At 38.2% G+C, this 12035-nt stretch overlaps 2 pseudogenes; one reads left to right on the top strand and one right to left on the bottom strand.

Moving 5' to 3' along the window:
• The first annotated feature begins 5529 nt into the window (after positions 1-5529).
• Positions 5530-5961, top strand: LOC148853566 (calcium-binding protein CML37 pseudogene; annotated as a pseudogene).
• A 3402-nt stretch (positions 5962-9363) lies between these two features.
• On the bottom strand, positions 9364-11428 carry LOC148853565 (protein LYK2-like; annotated as a pseudogene).
• Between the last annotated feature and the right edge of the window lie 607 nt (positions 11429-12035).

Here is a 12035-nt window from a genome sequence, read left to right as displayed (position 1 = left end):
TGTGAGCTCAGGCCAAATCTTCCTTCATCAGATACCATTGCTCCATGTTTGTTTTCAGCAATGATACCCATTATAAAAAGTCCATGTCACTGCCACATTACATCCTCGTTGGTAGTAATGAGTTGCAGTTTGAGAAAACGCCAAATTTGGTGTTGCTCCAAACTATACCTTCTCAATTTTCCTAGTGTGGTTTGGAGTACCATTTTTTATGAAAAAATGGTTCCAAACAAACATGCATTTCCTAGAGCATTGTTTTTTCCCATATGGTGCTGGGATTTTGCGATTGTTTGGCATCAATGCGTTTCAGGGCCAATTCGTTTCTTAAAGAATCGGCTAATGGTCAAAAAACGTTTTGGGATCTGTTTGATTGTGTTTCATGGCACATCAGTACTGAAAGAAACATTTCAACTGGAATCGACTGTAAGTGTAAGCTGTTTATCTTTAGTGTTTTTTTTGTGGTTCACATTACCCCATGCTACGCATGTGCACAGGATGCACATACATATTATAATCTAACTGTTACAAATTTGTGTACAACAAAAATATATTAAAATCCATTCAATATTCAGATAAATAAAATTATAAATTTTATTAAAAGTTATTACACATATAAATGATTATTAAACAGCTATTAATCACTGAAATAACGAATAAAATGCTATTATACAATTAAAAATAATATTAAAAACCTGTATTTTTTAGGGAAAACTAAGATTTAAACATATGTATAGAAAAATCTTTTGAAAAATTAAGACGTCCTAAAAAACAACTACCAGAGACCATGTTAATAAATTCTGGGGTGATCCAAAAAGATGACTCAAGTAAATAACCACTCTGATAAACAATTAGTTCCAATGTAGAGCTGAAATCTGGTCTAGATTCAGTCAACTCTCTATCCAGTGGGCCAGTTAGATACCAGGCTTTTCAGCCCAAGCAAAGCAGCACAAGAAAACATATGAATTCATATGCCAAATAACAAGAATACTTGGGCAAACCCCTAACTAATCTTCATCAGTTCTATTTGCCTTCACCCAACTATAGGACATCCTATCCCTAACAATTTTTCATAACTATTAGTTCAATCATTTAAAATTTCAGAACCGTTAGTCCCTTAACTCATCCATGGAAACATGTTCCAACCAAAACTCTGGACTCTTCATTTTCAGAACTATTAGTCCACTCCCTTACTTCTAGCTTCACAAACATTTTTGTAGCAAATACCACAAACATCTTTAATGTGCCACCTTCTTTTAATATCTGCTTTTTTTTTTTCTTTGCCTGATGCACCTCTTCAATTGGGATTGATACAGGCAATCACCAAGCGTAAGAAATCTAAGCTCAAACCTGGGTTCTTGATGTTTATAATAGAACCTTGATATTCAGACCTTGTACGACCCAAATGCACACCCAGCCTTCCAGAAAACAGAAATTCAAAACTCTACATTAATTCATCAAAAAATGTGATATAAGCAGCAAAGGGTTGGCAACAGGAAACAAGTCTGGCAACGGCGAATCAGCAAAATAATCTCCATGGATTACCTTCTTGTAGATGGTTCGAGAGGTTGGCGAGCAGAGTAATGAGGAGGAAGAAGGAGAAACCCTCTCAATGGGTTTTGGGAGGGTTGATGTGTTTACGGTGAGATGTGATGTACCGTAACACCTTTAAACTGATGTGGCTTAATTGCCAACTCAGATACTAGCAGGATTCATGTAGGACAAACGTTGTTGAATTGGTGGAGAGATTCAAGAAACACGTCAAAAAGTCGTTTCAACTGAATAGTGCATTCCTGAATATTGAGGCAGAATCATTTTTCGACCATTTCCTAAAAAAAATAGCCTTTCCAGAGTGTTTTTTTGGCCGGTACGTTCCATTTATTTGCTGATGTATCATGTCTGCCACCTCAGCAGAAATGAATTGTCCCTGAAACGTATCGATGCCAAACACCATCTTTGGTTATGGGTGGAAACGGGGCAGTCTAGATTAGGCAAGAGATGGTGTGTTTGGCTTTAATTAATTTAAGACCTTACGAACAACCTTATTTTACATCGGAAATATCTCTCCATGAAATAAATTACATTGACAATTGAAATATTCCCAATCGAAGGCCGTAAAGACTGTTCAAGCGGGTCTTGCACCGATAGAAGCTGAACTCACCCCATTGCCATTACAACTTGGCTTCTTTTATTATCCCTTTAAAAATGAATACAAGAAAAAAAACTACGTAATAAAACAGTTACAGATAACAATTAAAGTGGTATTTACAATACTTTACTTTATTTGGTAAATAAATAATGCAAACTTGTAGCGAGAATAATTAATTATTATATTAAAATAAATAAATAAATAAAGAGGTGTTTTAGTGTTCTATTTCTCGCAATAATTGATTTCAGGCCTGACCTCAGCTAGACAGCTATTATTAATCGTGGCGTGGCCAAAAACATACATTTCAGCCCCAAAACGCGTAGCATGAGATATTCTTGACAATCATCCAGTAACCATTATTTCATGATTACACATCTAATAAGAGCTTCAATCATCTTTTTTCCATGCTTTCTAATGTATAGATATTCTTGATAGTATTTGCTTGAAGATGGATACACTACTCCTGGTACTGGAATTATTGCTTACACTCAACCAAGACTTGTTGCAGTCAAAAGTAGTGTGAGCGAGGACTGAGAAGATGGAAACTGAGTTAGGTGATAGAGTTGGTTATTCTATTTAGTTTGAGGATGTCATTGGGTCAAATATCATTATAAAGGTAATCAGCCGATCTGATTTCATATTTTTTCTAATATCTTGTTTATTATTCAGAGTTTTGTGAGGCAAAATTAATTGTTCTATGATGATGTTTTTGTTGTTCCATAAAATAGTTTAACCAATTGATTATGTATGTACTCCATCCATATGCTCGTTTTTTTTTTCTTTTTCGAGCTAAACTCTGACATTCTAATTTGGACAGTACATGACAGATGGAGTACTTGTGCATGAGACCCCGAAAGATTCTGACCTTGATAAATACCGGTATGGTTAAGCTTTTGCTTTCATTAATTTGGAACTATGAGTCGTGGGTGGTAGTTTGACCGATCTATGGTTGAGTTCCCACTTGATTCACCACGTCATGGGGAAATAATTAGGATTTGTAATGTCGCAGCTTCCAACCCCACTAATTTGGTTGCTGTTATTTGATTTCATTCTTGAATTTAAGATCAAAAACAAAATACATAACTTTTTGTGTGTGTGTGTGTGAACGATCAAAATACATAACAGGTGCTACTTCCAGTGCCAGTCAAAACACATAGAGTTGACGATGCTGTGAATACACGGGAATGCTTACAGAACGAAAGATATCGACTTCGTCTACAGCTGCCATCTTAGCCAAGTGATGAACAGCACTGTTATGTTGTTGGAAGAAATGGGAAAAGCAGATGTCTTTCTTCTTACCTATGATTCTATACGGTGCTATGGCAGCTGCATCTGTGAGAATTGTAATCACTGTCTGTCTGGGAGTCCCCCTCAGATGATGAGTTGAGGCCAGGCCAGCTAAAGGATCATGCCAATTTCTTCAATGGACGCAAAGGACTCCGCCTACAGCCTATAGGTGTAATGTGGGCGAGGGGTTATTAGAAAGAGCAATAATATTGCGATTGGTTGTCACGTTGGGGCGATATTTATTTTGGTGTGGGGTGGGGGGGGGGGGGGGAGTTGGGTTGGGTAATTTTTTGCAGTGTTTAGAGTTCAGTGCACTGTTCACCTTAGATATTTTTATTAGATTTTTGGCTTTTATTCACTTAGGCTAGGAAAAAGTAGGGAAAGGAAGGGATAGACATGAAAATCTATACAAGGTTTGTAAGGCTCCGTTTGATTTATGGGAAAATATGGGATGGGATGGTGTAAAAATTTATCTTTCTATTGTTTGATTTATATGAGAAAATAGAAGGAAAAGTAGAGAGATGGGAGTGCTGAGAAGGCAGATCGCCGCTACCAAGAGTTATAGCGGTGACTAGAGAAAGAGGAAAATGCAAAGGGGTGAAGAAAATGGCAATCAGAGAAAGAAATAGATTTGATTCATTGCTACCGCATAGTGAAGTAAACAGTGAAGGATTGTACCACTGTCGCCGCCTCTATTTTAACAGGGAAGGCAATGAATAGTATCTAGTTCATTGCCATTGTCAAAAGGAGTGGGGACTGTTCGTCGTTGCTATCGCCACTGGCCTGTGGTAAGGAGACTCTTCATCATTGGTTCATCGCTGCTGTTGAAAGGAAGGGGACTGTTTGCCATCACCTCTAGTCTGTGGTAGGGAGGTTTGTCGCCCTATTCTAGTTGAAGAAGAAGAAGACACATCCCTTTAAATGATTTTCTCGAGTTTTCCCATCGGAATTGCACTGTTTTGGTGCGACCCCGATTACACAAATTTGGGATCTTACATCCCATTTTTTCCTCATATTTTATGAGAACATCTTCATCCCCACAAACCAAATGAAACCTAAAGATTTTCCTAACTTTCTCTTCCTTTTCCTACTTTTTACTTCAAACCAAACACAACCTTAAGATTCACCATCTCGTTGAAGTTTGTTTCATTTCCCGCCCACCCCACCCCACCCCACCCCACCTGGCCCTCCAACGACATTTGCTATGACGCTATCCTACTGCCGTGCAGTGCTGAAACAACAAAAATCGAAGCCTTTGAATCATAAATGAATTGACATTTTAGCAGGGGCACAATAATAAATCTCACTGTTCCAATGGTACAAATTTTAAATTTGTAAGAAACTTTAAGGGGTGTACTGAACAGTAAAAACTCCTTATCGGACGGAAACCACGAGTGATTTACCATGTATGAAAAGCGGTGGTTGACTAAGATATCGATTTAAATTAAAAAACTGATGAATTAATTTGGCTCTTTTTGACCCTGAAATAAAAACATGTAGCCACCTACTACTTAAACCATGCTATCTGGTAAAGTCTCAGAGCAAAAATCCGAATTGGCACCTTCAATTTCACTCCTAATAATATTCAAGCGACCCTCATCTTCAATTTCACCTTCTACGACCTTTACCTACCATCTTTATAAAAAAAGAAAAAATGTTGAAGCATTAAATACGATCCTGGTTACGTGGAGGACGCTTGATTAGTTCATGGAAGGAGGGGCGGAAAAACTCGCTTTTCCCCCATTCTCAACTCACACGGTTGGGATGTGATGTGGGGCGCGTGTGATTCGCAGCTGCGTGGGAATCGATGCGAATTCCACCTAGACGGAATTGATCTTGTCGTATCCGGTTCAGTCTTTTAATTCGTCTTCGTCTCTGATTTCTTCGCTATCGGACGCATCTTCTTCGTAAAGGTCGAGCAGATTCCTCTCCCTCTCCTGTAACAGAGACGCGGTCAGCCACAGAGAAACTGATGTATGCATGCATATAAATATATTTCTTCAATTGCAACATTCATCGCCGCAGACTCTCATTGCAAGTTCGTTAATTCTCTCTCACTCTCGATCTCTATACTCCGCTCCAATCCAATTTCCTCAGAAATGAATAAATTCGACGTCAACCGATACGAAAGTGTCTTCCACTACTTTGACGAGAACCGAGACGGTAAGATTTCGCCCTCTGAGCTGCAGGCTTGTGTAATGAGAATAGGTGGGGAGTTGTTGTTGGAAGAGTCTGACGCGGTGATTGAGTCCCTGGACTCAGATGGAGACGGAATGCTGGAGTTGGAGGATTTCGTTGGTTTAATGGAAGCTGAAGGAGAAGAGGAGAAGATGAGGGATATGAAACAAGCCTTTGGAATGTATGAGATGGATGGTTCTGGGTTCATTACAGCCAAGAGTTTGAAAAGGATGCTTAGTCGATTAGGCATGTCGAGGCCGATGGATGAATGTAGCATCATGATTACTCGGTTTGATCTCAATGACGATGGCATGCTTAGCTTCGACGAATTCTGTATTATGATGCATAATTGATTGATTAATTACAAATACTTTATTTTTCTGCTGCAATGTTGAGTGGATTCAAATTATTGTATTTGTTTGTTGTTGTATGACTCCTCATCACACATGCATGAAAGGCTGTTGATATATAAATCATCAATTCACTCTACTTTTGCATAGCTTTTGGATTTTGAAATTAATTTGAATCCACAATCGTTAATGTTACATAAATCACTTGTAATATGTATTATATTTTAGGGTAAAATACAAAAATCTACCCTGAAATTTCTGACAATTATAAAAACCTTTCCTGTAGTTTAATTTTAACAAATAATTTCCCTAAACTTTTGAAAAAATCAACAGAAACCTTCCTTCTGTCACTAATCCAGACGGAAAACATAAAATTACCCCTGACTATTTGTCAGGGCATCATTGAAAATATATTAAAATTCTAAAGATGTTCTCATTCAATTAACATAACTCTTGTGATTTTATGAGCCTTTTTTCAAAGCAAAAGAATAAAGTTTAAACCCTAATACCACTAAACACTTGCATGGCACCATCATTCAAAATATTCCATTCACCTAGGAATATTTCCCATTTTCTGTAAACCGTTCTTTACCAGTCACTATTCTTTACCGGTAACTGTTCTTCATTGTCTACAATATCTAATTCCCCCCTCGAGCAATTTCTCACCAAAGTTTTTTTTCCCATTTCTCTTGCTATGAGGATTGCATTTCACAAATAGATGCGAGTACTCTCACCACTACCACATTGAAAAATAACCAAGGCTCCCAAGGACAAGAAATCTATTCCTCTTCAGTGCTGTAATATGTTAACGCTTTATTTTGAAGGTGTTACTAGCATCATTAGTGGCTTGTAAGTTGAGTAACCAGCAGCCAACCGATAAAAAATTGGGGACCAAACAGAGTTATGCTTCATTGAATCCAAAAGCACAGAAATAATAAAAGCACAAATTCATTGAAGCCCATAAAAACTAAATTAGAGATTCACTAAATGACATTTCGTATGACCCAAAATGAGAAAAAAGATTCATTCAAAAGTGTCCATAAATACATAAAACCCAAAAGCTAAATAGGGGGAAATGTTGAACAGTGTAACAATTAGTTTTATTTCTGATATGCAATCAAACCCAAGAATTCATCATTTGGTATTTTCGCTAGAAAACCAGTATCATAAATCCACGATGTGATTAAAAGATTAGGTGGCCTTTAAGTTGATTAACACACTTCTCGGCCAGCCTTCCGGTGAAGAACAATCACCTGCAATAGTTCACCTTCCAATCTATAGCTAAAGCTCAAATTTTATCTGCGTTTTCCTGTGCATAAACCAGAAAAGTTGCCTCACTTCTCCACCAGACAATTTCCGGTGGTCAAATCTTGTTTCCCTTCTTGACTGGAGTAAGTTTCAGGGCTGAAAGAGTCAACGGTGGTTGCTACCTTTTCTTGAGTTGATGGAGTTTTAAGAATGGGAGATTGAAAGAGGAGAAAATGATAAATATTCTTCCACGGAGGCTTGTGTTGATTTTTTCAAAAGTTCAAGGGAAGTGCTTGTTAAAATGAAACTAAAGATGAAGTGTTTATGATTGTCACAAACTTGAAGGGAGATTTTTGTATTTTACCCTATATTTTAATAATACAACTAAGTGATGGCAATTTTTTCCATTGCGCCTCAAGTGGGGCCGGTTTTCCCCAATGTTAAACAGGGTAGATAGGGATCCCCTAAATTGGGAGCTGAGTTTAGGAGTGCCAATTGGACCAGATTTGGTCCAATCCAATTCTGTCCAATACGAGTCCATTACAGATGGACCAGGTCCATTCCAATCTTGTCCAATATAAGTATGTTACAGATGGATCCGGTCTAATCCATTCCTATGAATGTTTTAGATGATTTTGGATCAGTCCAAGTCAATGTCTGGACTGCCAAATCTATTCAAACTAGTTTTTAATTTAGACGGGTTCCCATTCAAACCCGGTCCATTGACACATGTACTCTTATCTTTTATCAATGCACTGGATATTGGCTTAATCTGACCCAATCTAATATAAATCCATTACAAATGGACCAGGTCCAGTCCAATCCATTATCCATTAAATACTTTGGACCATTAAATTTGGACTGGTTCAATTCAATATGTGGTCCGCCCAATCTGTCCTAATTGATTTTAATTTGGATGGGGTCTAATTCAAAACCAGTCCATTGACACCCAAATCTGGGTTTGTGAATCTGATAAATTATTAACTTTTTTTTATTAATTTTTGAAATGTCCTTAAGTTTTCTTTTTCAAAATTTCAAAATTCTAAGAACACATAGTCCGATTTTTAAAATAGCCTCAATTTTTTTATAATATTATTTTTAAAATATTCCTAATTTCCATAATTCCATTTCTAAAACTCCCTTAATTGGCTTCTTTTATATTATTTAAAAATGAATATAAGGAAAAAACTACGTAACAAAACAGTTACAGATAATAATCAATAAAAACCCCTTGTTATTAAAGTGGTATTTACAATAATTTATTTTATTTGGTAAATAAAGTAGTATTTACTTTTAGAGCAGATTAATAATGCAAACTTGTGGCGAGAATAATTAATTATTATATCAAAATAAATAAATAAATAAATAAATAAATAAGGAGGTGTTTAATGTACACTTTGGCTGTGAGGGCCCAACAACATAGGCTGTTGAGCACGTTCTGGGCAGTTCACCTATTAACGTCAATGCTTTGGTTTTTAATAAAAATAAATTAAGATATAATTACTAATTTACCCATTTGGATGATAAAATAGTATTTCTAAAAATTCTCTCAACAGCATAAACTGTTCGCCCCTAACAGCTAAAGTTTTTTCTCGCATAGTTGATTCAGAAAAATTTTAGCTGTTGGGGGCCAACAGCCTACCCTGTTGAGAGAATTTTTGGAAATGAGACGTTATAATGAGAATGGGTGAATTAATGATTACGTCTTAATTTATTTTGACTAAAAACCAAAGCATGGGCGTTAATGGTGAATTGCCCTGTATGCCCAGAACGGAACTGTCTCAACAGCCTGTTGGGCCCCAACAGCCAAAGTTAACCCGTTGATTTCAGGACTGACCTCAGCTTTTGGCGTGGTTAGAAGCATTCGTTCCAAGTTTTCAACCTCAAAACGCGTTCTGAAGTTAAAAAGTTTAGATGGTGGGGAATCAATCATCTCATTATCTATGGTTCTTGGCATCGCGTATACATGACATTCCAGAATCTGGTGGTCGCGCTTGGTTATCGTCATTTGTCTATGACATCTGGTTATCAATTATTAAACGAGAACGCGTTCGACAAAATGCTCCACTGGACTTCGTTGATAGCTCTTGTATTCGATTTACTGTTACTTTCATACTAAAAGGAGGCATCTATTCCATCCAAGGCAAGTAATAGTACTTCAATACACATTTCGATTGACTACTGTTTGATACGCCTAAGGTACAACTAGAACTAGTTGATTGAAACTTCTTTTGTTTCGGGTTTGGAAGAGCGTCGTTGTTTCCTATCCATCAGGAAATTCATCCACCATTATTTGTAACTTGTCGACTATGTTTCCCGCACTCGGTCTCGAAGATGGGTTTTCTTCCACACACGCTCTTGCGAGATTAGCCAATGTAACCGCCGAGTCGAACGATTAATTATTCCCCAATGCTGGGTCCATCCAGGCCATCAGCTCGCCCATCATCCGACCTTAAAATTGTTTTAATCTTCTCTGAAAGCCGAAATTATCTTCTTCCTTCTCGTCGGCTCTGGTTATTGGAGTTCGACCGGATAAGACCTCTAACAACACCACCCCATAGGCAAATATATCGATGCTCGGAGATATAGTACCGTGTTGAAGATACTCAGGTGCTAGATAACCTTTGATCCAATAGGTGGGGGGAGTGGAAGTAGACTGCAGTTCCTCAAACTCATCTTCGGTGCAACTCGACATGCCAAAATTTCCAACCTTTGCGTGGAATTCTTCGTCCAAAAAGATGTTTCTGCTCTTTATATTCCTGTGCACGTAGCTGGGGTGCATGATTTGGTGCATATACTGTAAGGCAATGGCTACGTCAAGACACACCCACAACCTTTGGGTCCAGGTCAAGAAACAATAACAGGAAGCAATGAATTGGCTCTTCATTGCCAACCCAGCATGAAGCCAGTCCTTCAAGGACCCATTCTTGGCAAACTCGAATACCAGGTATGATTCGGTTCCGCCGTTCCAACAGGTTCCTAACAGCCGAAATATGTGAGGGTGACTACGATTGGCATCATTGAAAAGCCCAAAGTCGACCTTGGATATGGTTTCTAGATGTATTTGCTTTATTGCCAGATACTTCCCATTAAGGCGGCCTTGAAACACGGATCCCTCAATGAGATTATTCCAACTGAAATCCTCAGTGGCTTTTGTTAGCTCCTCAATGGTGTATGTCTCTAAGATCAATTTATGATGTGTGGTGTCGCCTCTGTGGCTAACGAGATGACGGTCATGGCGATCCTCAAAGAACTCTTTTTTATATCTGAGAGTTCTTATACTTTGCTCTTGTACTTCCATATCTCCGGTCTTGCAAAAGTTTGGCTTCTTCTTCCTTCTCCGTCGGATCACCAGGATTATTGCTGCAATTGCAACACTGACACCTATTGCTATCCCACTAACTGCAATGTAAACTCCAACCCTCCACAATGTTGATCTTTTGGATCGAACCTTTGGTGGATCAACGACTGGTATGCCAACACTGGGGTAATCCAAAAGAGGAGCAAGAGTTGGTCTGTTGTTAAGTGGGATCAGAAGAGTTGAAGCCGATACCAAACTCTTCATGTTAAAGTCGTTTGATCTGTTATTTGCAGAGATTATTGCTTCTATAGTAGTATTGAGCTTGGAGGATAAGTTAGAAACAGTATCACCTTCACACACAGGATAAGACAGTAGGAACCTTGTTCCTTGGCTAAGTTGAAATGGCGATGGGCAGGCACATCTGAGTGGAATCATCAACTGCACTCTTTCTTGGAGACCCCACGGTGAGATGCTTGGGTTCTCATAACTAGTGGCTTTACAGGTTGTCAAGCCCTCCAGTGATTCTTCTATCCCATAAAAGCTCTCACCTTTAATGGTGGTCTTGGTAACTCTGGCCCGATAGAAACCTCCTCCATTACATTCACAGTCGATTGGGATCAGCAAAGGTTGTCCTTGTGGAAGATAATCGGTGTCAGCAGAGAACCCACTTCCTTCAGAAATTGCTGTTTGATTAAGGCCCAAGTAGAAACTCAGATTGAAAAGAGACGAGTAATACGAGTTGGTGCGGAACACTGCGAACGTTCCGCACTTGTCCTGTGATCCAAAACCATTGCACCGGTAACCAGAAGCATCTAGCGAATTCGTATCACAGTTTAATAAGCTCTGTTCCTCCAACGAAACTGAGACAAGAACGAAGAAGAGTAGAGATCGTAAGCAGAGGTAAGCGAAAAGGGTTGCCATGAGCTAACCAATCGTACTCTAAGTAAAAAGATATGTTGAGCAAGTTAACACTTTGGATCATCAATACACTGATCGATAGCGTTTATTGTTGTAAAAAGTATTATTTAAAATGTGTTGATCCTAAACAGGGTCCTTGGGTGCGACAAAAAATTTAATCAATAAACTGTCAAATCAAATTCCAGGCTTCCAGCTGTTTATGTCCCCATTCACCTTTGATTTGATTCTATTGACAGGGATGATTTTCATCCAATTAAACAGCTGCTTCTGTGCTTAAAATTACACTTCAAGAAAACTAATTTAAAGAATTCCGTGCTATACCTTTGGATATGTGATATACCCAGCAATAAAGAGCTAGTGGCTTTACTGGGCTTTAATTAATTTTTGTTATCTGTTAATTACCTGTATGTATATAACTGTATCTGTTACTTAGATATGTAATATGTAGACCATTTTCTTACTCTCTCACTAACGTAAAGACTGGATTAAGGAAATGTGGATGGTATATAGACGACAGAGATGATGTTTATCCTTGGAGAAATGGAGATAGGGGCTCGGGTTGGCCCAAATGCCCAATTTAACATTTTCCATTATTTTGTGGTTCGAGCTT

The sequence above is a fragment of the Nelumbo lutea genome, chromosome 4 (assembly GCF_056320005.1).
Source record: "Nelumbo lutea isolate HS-2025 chromosome 4, American lotus-T2T, whole genome shotgun sequence".
NCBI classification, from domain to species: domain Eukaryota; kingdom Viridiplantae; phylum Streptophyta; class Magnoliopsida; order Proteales; family Nelumbonaceae; genus Nelumbo; species Nelumbo lutea.
Note: the sequence above shows the minus strand (reverse complement) of the source record. Positions and strands in the feature narration are given on the sequence as shown.